This window comes from Moschus berezovskii, chromosome 23 (assembly GCF_049115385.1).
Source record: "Moschus berezovskii isolate FMDL1 chromosome 23, NW_MosBer_1.0, whole genome shotgun sequence".
Taxonomy (NCBI): Eukaryota; Metazoa; Chordata; class Mammalia; order Artiodactyla; family Moschidae; genus Moschus; species Moschus berezovskii.
Genome location: NC_142482.1, coordinates 56634756 through 56643447, shown reverse-complemented (window position 1 = coordinate 56643447; position 8692 = coordinate 56634756). Strand labels below are relative to the sequence as shown.

General features: G+C 57.2%; 1 long non-coding RNA gene across 1 annotated transcript; it reads left to right on the top strand.

The window, feature by feature from the left end:
* The first annotated feature begins 112 nt into the window (after window positions 1-112).
* On the top strand, window positions 113-7263 carry LOC148774219 (uncharacterized). Its single transcript, XR_016036096.1, has 3 exons — window positions 113-229; window positions 2975-3116; window positions 4307-7263. It is a non-coding gene; the product is annotated as an uncharacterized LOC148774219 (long non-coding RNA).
* The last annotated feature ends 1429 nt before the right edge of the window (window positions 7264-8692 follow it).

Here is an 8692-nt window from a genome sequence, read left to right as displayed (position 1 = left end):
CTACCTGCCGACGCATGCGCGCTAGCCCAGGAATTCGCTCCGCCAGCCCTTTAGTCCCAGCGCCTCGCAGAGCTGACCTGGGAAGTGATGGATTTATAGCCGCGGCAATCTCGCCATCAGCTCCAGCTTTTCCCAACAGCCCCAACCCGCTTTCCCGGTCAGTCCCTGGCCGGAGAACCGAGGCAAACTGCCTGCTGGAGCGTGCTGGGAGCTACGCGAGAGTGACTCGGTGTGTTTTCCCACTCAAGCAATGGGGGCATCCGCACGCTCGCCCCCGGGCTCTCTTCCCCTTGGGAACTTTGGGGGGGCTGGGAGACTCTCCACCCCTGGGTGGGGGTGGGGTGGGGGAAGGGCAAGACCCGGGGCCTGGGCCCGCCGCTGAGGTGCCGCGCACCTGGAGGCACGCGGTGCGGCCTGATCCCGGTTCCGGCCTCCCCACCGGCCCGGGAGGTTCAACCCGGCGGATGCGGGTCCGGAACCCCCAGGGCGGCTTCAGCGTCGGATCTCAGATCAAAGTGTTTCTCAGTAGGTGAAGACGTTCACGGTTCTGTTTCATTTCTGGCTTTCAGGTTTAATCTCCTCCCACTGCAGACAGTCAAACACGCGCGCGCACACACACATGCACACACGCATACACGCATTTGCGCACTCAGACACTAACGCTTCTATTTTAAGTCCACCCTGGCCTCTCACTTTCCCGGGTCCCCGCCCCTCCCCCACTCCTCGATGGCGTCCAGGCTCTTTTTTTTTTTTCCACTAAAACTTTTTAGAGGGACGACGGGGGCGTCGGTGGTTCTGGGCTGGGCCACCGAGGTTTGGGCTGGGGTTTACTTTCCCATGACAGATAAAATCACTCAAATGATTTCACCGCTGTCTTCTAATTAGAAGGGAGCTTTGGAAAGAAGCCGCAGGATTCGGGGCTCCCTCGGAGCTCACCTGCTCGGGAACCACACCTGGCCGGGAGGGAGGCGAGGGGAAGGGGCTGAGCTTCTCGGACCCCAGTCCACCGTACCAGCCCCGGTCTGGCCGCCGCCAGTCCTGGGCTTGGGCCTGGGACCCCTGGGACGGGGGCCCAGTTACTTTCCCAGACTGCCGTCGCGGGGACCGAGAGAGGATAAAAGAACCGGTTTCAAATCCTCTTTGACGAGTCAGGCAAATGTGGGCGAAAGGTCAGCTCAGCGCTAAAGGGAAGGACTTGTCCCCACAACAAAACCTCTCCTTTCTAGAACCCCTAAGAGCCTCTCTCCTGGGGGGCGGTCCCAAAGGCCTTGCACCCTCCTGGCCGCCCCAAGGGTTCTGTGGTGGTGTCTCTCGGACCTTCCCGTGTCACCCGGGCATATTCATCGTCCCTGGGCTGCGGGACTTGGAGCCCGCGCCGATTCTCTCTGCTGCTACTTTTAAGTCACTTCAGTCGTGTCCGTCTCAGTGTGACCCCATAGACGGCAGCCCACCAGGCTCCCCCGTCCCTGGGATTCTCCAGGCAAGAACACTGGAGTGGGTTGCCATTTCCTTCTCCAATGTGTGAAAGTGAAAAGTGAAAGTGAAGTCGTTCAGTCATGTCTGACTCGTAGCGACCCCATGGACTGCAGCCTACCAGGTTCCTCCGTCCATGGGATTGGAAACTTTCTTGGACCTGCCTTAGAACCTGGCTCAACAAGTTCGGGTTTTGTTGGCTTTTTTATTTCCCGCGAATTTTAAGCAACTTAAATTAGGGCGTTTTTAACCCACTCGCGTCTATCTTTAACCCCACCGGCTTTTTCCAGCGGTCAAAATAGTTCCGCGAAAACCCAATTCTTCAGAAAGTCGAAAGCACGCGGAGGTCGCGCCTGTAGCTCGGAGAGTCTCCGGCGGGAGGTGCTGTGCGCCATTTAAAGGGAGCCCAGGTTCAAGCCCGGGGAGCCTGGCTTCCCCCTCTTAGGCGTGTGAGAGCTGGAGGGACCTGGGCCCCGGCTGACGGGGCCAGGCCCAGCCGAGGAAGGACCGGCGGGCCGGTGCCAGGGCCGAGATGGGGCGCGAAGAGTTGCCAACTTAGGTAGTTTGGGGGGAGTTGGGAAGGGAAGCAAAGCTGCTAGCGTGCTTAAGCGCGAAGCCAAGGCGCCGTGCAGGGTGGCCTGGAAGGGGACAGCACAGTTTGGAAGTGCAGCAGCCCAGGCCTTCGGCGTGAGGGGCCCCTGGAATCTGCTCAGAGGCCTGGGGCTGGGACCGGGGTGGGGGAAAGGGAGGGAAGGGGAAGGGACTAGAGGAAGCCGGGAGCGGCCAGGAGCTAGAATTTGCCTCTGGAGTGTGACCCCTGGGGGTCCGAACTCAGCTTAGTCGGTTTACGTTTACTGACTTGTCTGAACCTCAGTTTGCTTACTTGTAAAATGGGGAATGTGTTGAGACCTCGCAAGGAGAGCGGACGCAAAGCGCTTGGTAAGGCGCGCATGCGGTGCGCCAGAGGCTGCCGAGCCCGCTCGAGGCCGCCCTGCCCCGGCCCGCACCCTCACGGCGCCCGAGACCGGTTCTCTTCTAGAAAGTGTCTACGCCATCGCTCCTTCCTCAGGCGCACCGCCGCCGGACGTGGCGGCCAACGGCTCCTCCTGCGCCTCGCCACTGACAGCCCTGGTCTGTCCGAGCGTGCATCCTCGCCCTTGCTCCTGTACGGGCTTCGCCCCGCAGGGCCTTTCTCCACCTCGACCTCCTCGGTGGCTGGAACCAGCCTGATTCTGCCTCCTCCAGGAGGGAGGAGCCCTGGGGAGGGGCGGCGAGAAGCGGGACACCTCCCAGCTTCATCCAGCGCCCAGGTTCTGATCAGCCTCCCCAAGGTGCCAGCTGCGCCCAGTGCCAAGGCAGGCCCACGGCCACTAACTGCTCTTGGCAACCGTCGAAGCGCCCAAGCAACCTCCGGGGCGGGGCCTCAGGCCTCTTGCAAATCCGAGAAAACTTAGGCTCCTCCTTCCCTCCCCCCTCTCTCTGTCTCCTTTTCCCGGGTTAGGGGCGAGAGATCAGCAGGATCCCACAAAGCAGGTTCCGCAGCTAACAGATCCTGGGACTCGAAGCCCAGTCTGGAACCTTTCTGCGCCCGCTCCATGAGGGCCGGAGAACTTGGGGTCAGACTGCAGCGAGCTCCCAGTCAGGTAATGCTGCGCTCAGGTTCCAGGAGGGCCCTGGTGTTCCGCGAGAGCGGGGTGGAATCTGTTCCCAGCCGGTAATGCGCCACTCCCGGTTCCATCACCCCCAAAGTTGCACCAGGACTAGCCTTTCCCTCAGGGCAAATGTCCTCCTGGAAGGGCATTCACTCCACGCTACAACCTCCAGGAATATTCCCACCTTTTCACTCATCACGAAGTGCCAACCTCTCCCCAGAGTCCCCGTGGAGGCTCCTTAAGGGATTTGGAAATTGAGACCTGAGCAATGGGTTAACTCACACATTCACACCTGCAGTGGTCCCGGCTTCGCCTGCCCCTGAGAGGAGTCTGGATTATTGGGAGAGAATGAATGCCCACCCACTGCTCCTCGCCCCCAGCTTCTCCTGCAGAAGCTCACCTTCCTGGCGTCTAGGCCTGAGAGAGCCTGTCAGTTTGGGGTCTTCACTGGGTCCCTCAAAGGATGACCCTTCCAGGCTGACCAGTGAAGGAGAGGGCTGGACCGCTTGGGGGGGCGGGGGAAGAGGGGAATGGACAGGCGTCTTGCCGCTCCAGAATCTGAGGCCTTCACCTTGAGCGATTCCTCCCTCCAGCTCACGAAAGCCCGTTCAGACCTCCAACTGGACTAGGGCAAAGGAATAAGGTTCCCAGTAACTACAGAAAAAACCAACCCTCTTCCCATCGGTTCGGGGGGAGAATGCGGAAGGGCCGCCGGGAGAGCCGACGTGCGCCCACCGCTGTACCTCCAGGCGCGCACGTCCAGCGGGGCGTTCTCGGAGCCGCGGGTTCAGAAGGCCAGAGGAGGGCCGCAAGCCCGGAGGCCCAGAGGCCAAGAGCCTAGAGGTGCCCTGGAGGCCGGAGGGTCGCGCGCGGCCCGGGTCCCTCCCGGCCCGGGGCGACAGGTGCAGCCGCAGCCTCCGCCGCCCGCTGGGGCCGGGCGGCCGCCGCGCACTGGTGCGGAACCCACTATCCGAACGAGTTTGCGCTTCTGTTTACAAAGCAATCCTGCCATCAAAAGAGGAACAAAATCACCACTTATCACACCCTGTCATAAAGCAATCTGCCCCGGAGGGAAACCCTGGCGAGGAAGCGCGCGGAATGTGTGTGTGTGTGTTGGAGCGGGTGAGGGGCGCATTTGGGGGGGCGCAAAGGACAGGGGAACTCTCCAAACTCTTTTCCAGGGAAAACCGCTTGGACAAGCCTTGTCCCTCCAGGCCAGGGAAACAGAGGGTAGTCCGCGCGCTGGGGCGGGGGTGTGACAGAGGAGTCCACGCTGGGACCTGACCGGGCCGGGCGCCGGATCACCCTCTTGACTTTGGAATCTGCATCGCCCCTCCTCCACTGTCTGCTTTTGAGGTGTCTTCCAAGACGCTCCCCAGTCCCCTCCTCCTCCATACAAATATATGGGCAGAAAAGGGAAGCATGCCTTCTCAGAAACTTAAAGGTCTCTTTCGGTCTCTTTCTCCCCCAGGGGGTCTATGAGGCCCAAAGGACAGTCTTCAGGAATTCATAACTGTGGGGGAGGGTTCTGCTCCCCTTAACCCCCATGCCCCCCCCCATGCACTTGTTCTTGGATGAGGGGAAGGTTAACTGGTCACTGATAACTCACGTTGCTCAGTTGTGTCCGACTCTTTGGGACCTCATGGACTGTACCCCCCAGGCTCCTCTGTCCATGGGATTCTCCAGGCAAGCATCCTGGAGTGGGTTTCCATGCCCTCCTCCAGGGATCTTCCCAACCCAGGGATCAAAGCCAGGTCTCTCACATTGCAGGCGGATTGCTTACCATCTGAACCACCAGGGAAGCCCAAGTTAAGTACCTGCCAAATGGCCAGGAAAGGCAGAAGTTTGGGGAAGTTACGATCCCTGTGAGGACCCCATCTCTTGGTTTGTTTTCTCCATCCCTCTCTAGAATGAGATGAGAAACCCTTTCATACAGGGTGGGGAGGGCAGGTTCCTCCGAGGAGCTGGTGCCTCTGCTTCTCTTGTTGCCCTCTAAAGGGCGAAGAGAACAGGCTGTCCCTGACCCTTCAGCCTCAATATCATCAACTCAGCATAATATGACCAGAGTTTAGGTTTGTGCCTGAGCGATCTTGGACATCCAACACCACTCCTCCTCACCCTGACTCTTCCAACCAAGGGCGCCGAGTGAGATTTTCCCCTGAAGCCAGTATTAACGTGCAGGTCAGCGTTTCGCCTGTTTGGACGCAGTGCCTGCAGATCCAGCCTGGATTGGGGACTCTCATTCTCGATAAGTCCAGACTGACAAGCCTGCAATCACTAACCCTACACTCTGGCTCCCTTCACCCTGAACCCCAGTGGCTAAAGGGGCTTCCACACAGTACAGGCAGAATTACCAATGTTAAATTGTCATTTGCATTTTTAAGGTCTTAGGGAGAGTTGTTTCATCCCTCATAATGAATGTTTGGTTGATGAAAGTGGACATTCAACACCTTGCTTATGTCACTGGCAAAACACAAACACCTGTAAGGCAAAGGGTTTTCCTTTCCAAAGACTGGGAAGCTGGCCCCAATGGCAAAGTCAGCAAAAGCAGGATTGGAGAAGGTGTCTGTTCCCCTTCCCCCGACAAAAGCTGTCTGCTGCAGTGGATGATTAAAGACAGTGGTGTGAGAACGTTGCTGCATGTTCGAGTCACCTAAAGAGGTTTAAATCCTGATGCCCACGTGGCCCCCAGATCAGGTGAATCCGAACTTTTGAGGGTACGTGGTGGTGGTGGTTTAGTCACTCAGTCGTGTCCGACTCTCTGTGACCCCATAGACTCTAGCCCACCAGGTTCCTCTGTCCATGGAATTCTCCAGGCGAGAATACTGGAGTGGATTACCATTTCCTTCTCCAGCAGATCTTCCCAACCCTGAGAAGATCTTCCTAACCCACGTGCCCTGCATTGGCAGGTGGATACATTACCGCTGAGCCACCAGGGAAGTCCATTCTGGGTGTAGGATTCAACCATAAATAGTTTTAAAAGTATCCGGGGTGACTGCATTGTGCAACCAAATTTGGGAACCAGTGGCATAGACAGTGGCTGTCAAAGTGTGGTCCTAGGACAGGAAAGAGCATCACCTAGGAATTTACTAGAAATGCAAATTCTCAGCGGTCACTTTAGCTCCTCTGAGAGCTCTGAGGGTCGGACCCAACCAAGAGTACAACACCAACCCTCCCAAAGATGCTAGTGCAGACTTAAACTTGAGACCCACTCACTGACCTAGGGAAATGGGTGCCTCTATCTGAGATAGAGTTTGGGGGTTGACCTTCCAATCTCCAGCCATTCTTCATCTTCGGCCTTGAGAAAAACCTTGAGATCCCACCTCTACCTGCCCCGGTCTTTGAGAAAACAGGGCATGACCCGGTCCTAGGTGTGGTGAGGTGTGTGAATCTCTCAAGCAACTTGCATTAGACGTAATCAACTTAAGAACAAGTTCAACATCACCGCTCAGCAAGAGCCGACGAAGCTTAGCGCTCCCCCGCCTCTCTCGGCGGCGTCGACTGTTTTCTCGAGATACAGGCTTACAAGCACACCTGGGTTTTTCTTGGGGTCGGCTGTGACTCTGAGCTCCAGGACTCCTCCTTCGCCAAGAACCACGTCTTCCCTCGTCCGTCCCTTCCCTCCCCGCTTCCCAAGTCCTCGAACCCTGCTTGGCGTGTCAGTTTCACTGGCTCGGGCCGCGTGCGTGTCCTCTGAATCTCAGGTCCGAAAAGCGCGAATCTTCCGGTCGCCCGCTTCTGCGTGAGTCTGGGGAGGGACACCTCCGCTCTCCGCTCCCTCCCACCTCTAGACTCGTCGGGTTGAGTTTGCAGATCAAGGGCGCACCCAGTCGCCGCGTCCTAGGGCCTCCCCCAGCACCCCCGAGGGCAAGTTCGAGGTTGTTGGACCCAAAGTCCGGCCGGGCCGGCTAGGGAGCGGCTCCTGGGCGGTACTGGCTGTCGGCTAGCGCGCCCGGCCCTCAGGGCTTCACCCAACGCGGTCCTCCCGGCCATGAAATCTAGAGGAGGGTGTGTGTCCAGGTGGGGCCTGCTCACCCTCGGGGCCACAGACGCGTGTCCTTTTCTTGGAAATTCATCTGGGGAAACAGGTGGGGGTCGCTCCGCGGCGGCGCGAGGGGACACGCGGGGCCGCAGGCGAGCCGAGCGCCCGAGATCCCGTGGCCGCCGCCGCCCCTCCGCGCGGCCCGGGATACCCTCCCGGGGAGGAGGGGCGCCCGACGGGGGACGGTGCCCGCTGCGCGCGGGCCGGAGGGCGCTCCGGCGCCGGGCGGGCCGGGGGCGGGGAGCCGAAGGCGCTCATCCCCATTCAGGATTTAGCGGCGGGTGGAGACAGAGAGTCTCCTAAGCTGATGCAAGTCTCCTGGGAGTCTGGGAAACGAGCCTCAAATTTTCAGCCATTCACGAGCGCGGCAGCGGCGAGGGCTCTGGCCCGGCTCCCTTGGCGCGAGTCCTTCAGTTTCCCTCATCGGCCGCTGCCCGGAGCGCTCCCGAGTGCTGGATCGACTTGGACGAGGCTCCGCTTACCTTCTGTCTTGTCTAAGTTGCCTGATGGCGGAACAGGCTGACATGCGTGCTTTAAGACTTTTCTCAAGGATCCGTCACTTTCATTTAGAAACAGGAGGTAAGGCCTTCCTTCCAAAGGTGGCGACCACGCTCTCAGCCTTTTCCGCCTTCCTCGAGGAAGATCCCGAGAATGCGCCCCACGGTACCCCGCGACACCAGACTCCACTGCTTTTTCAAGCGACCACACACTTCAACAGAGCAAACGTCGTTTGCCGTTAAAACCTTCCAGACTTCCATGTCTTAATGTCTTGTAATTTCTTACTAATGCAGGTTCACTGCTTTTGCACAAGATACTGAAAGACTAGCAACGCATGAAGGTGTCTGCTGTGTGTGTTTTGAGGCTGTGCAAGATTATTTTTTTTAAAAAACTGGAGGATAGTTGCTTTTCAACGTTGTGTTAGTTTCTGCTGTACAACAGCGTGAATCAGTTCTATGCATACCTATATCCACTCCCTCCAGAACCTCCCTCCCACCCCTGCAAGATTATCAAATATCTCAACAGGCCACCCTCCTCTGGATTTCCAATTACATGTGCAAAAATTAAAGATGTATGCTGGGTGTTTGGGTTTTGGTTTCCTTTTAAGCCTCTTTTTTTCAATAAAATAGTATTTCATATGGCTATGGAATCTTGGGGAGGCATTGTACAAGTGGCTTTGTGTTTTTCTGTACTTCTTTCAATATCTCAAGTTGCCTTTAGACTTTAAGTTGACAGTGTAACAAGGCCAGATCAAATACATAAGGTTTGTTAAAAATTGACATGGCACCTTTCATCTGCTTCCAAACTCAAAATGTATTCTTTCTGAATCTTACAACATAAATTGTGTAACAGCCTTTCAAATTAGATCACCTCAGCCCCGACACTGAGGATGTGAGAATTATAGAATTTCCCTGTGTGAATATGAAGAACGGTACTTAGAAGAATGAAAGGGAAACTCTTCGTTGGGAAGTGATTGAAAACAAACACCAGAACCTGACAATTTATACACACAGTTCCCTTCTGATTT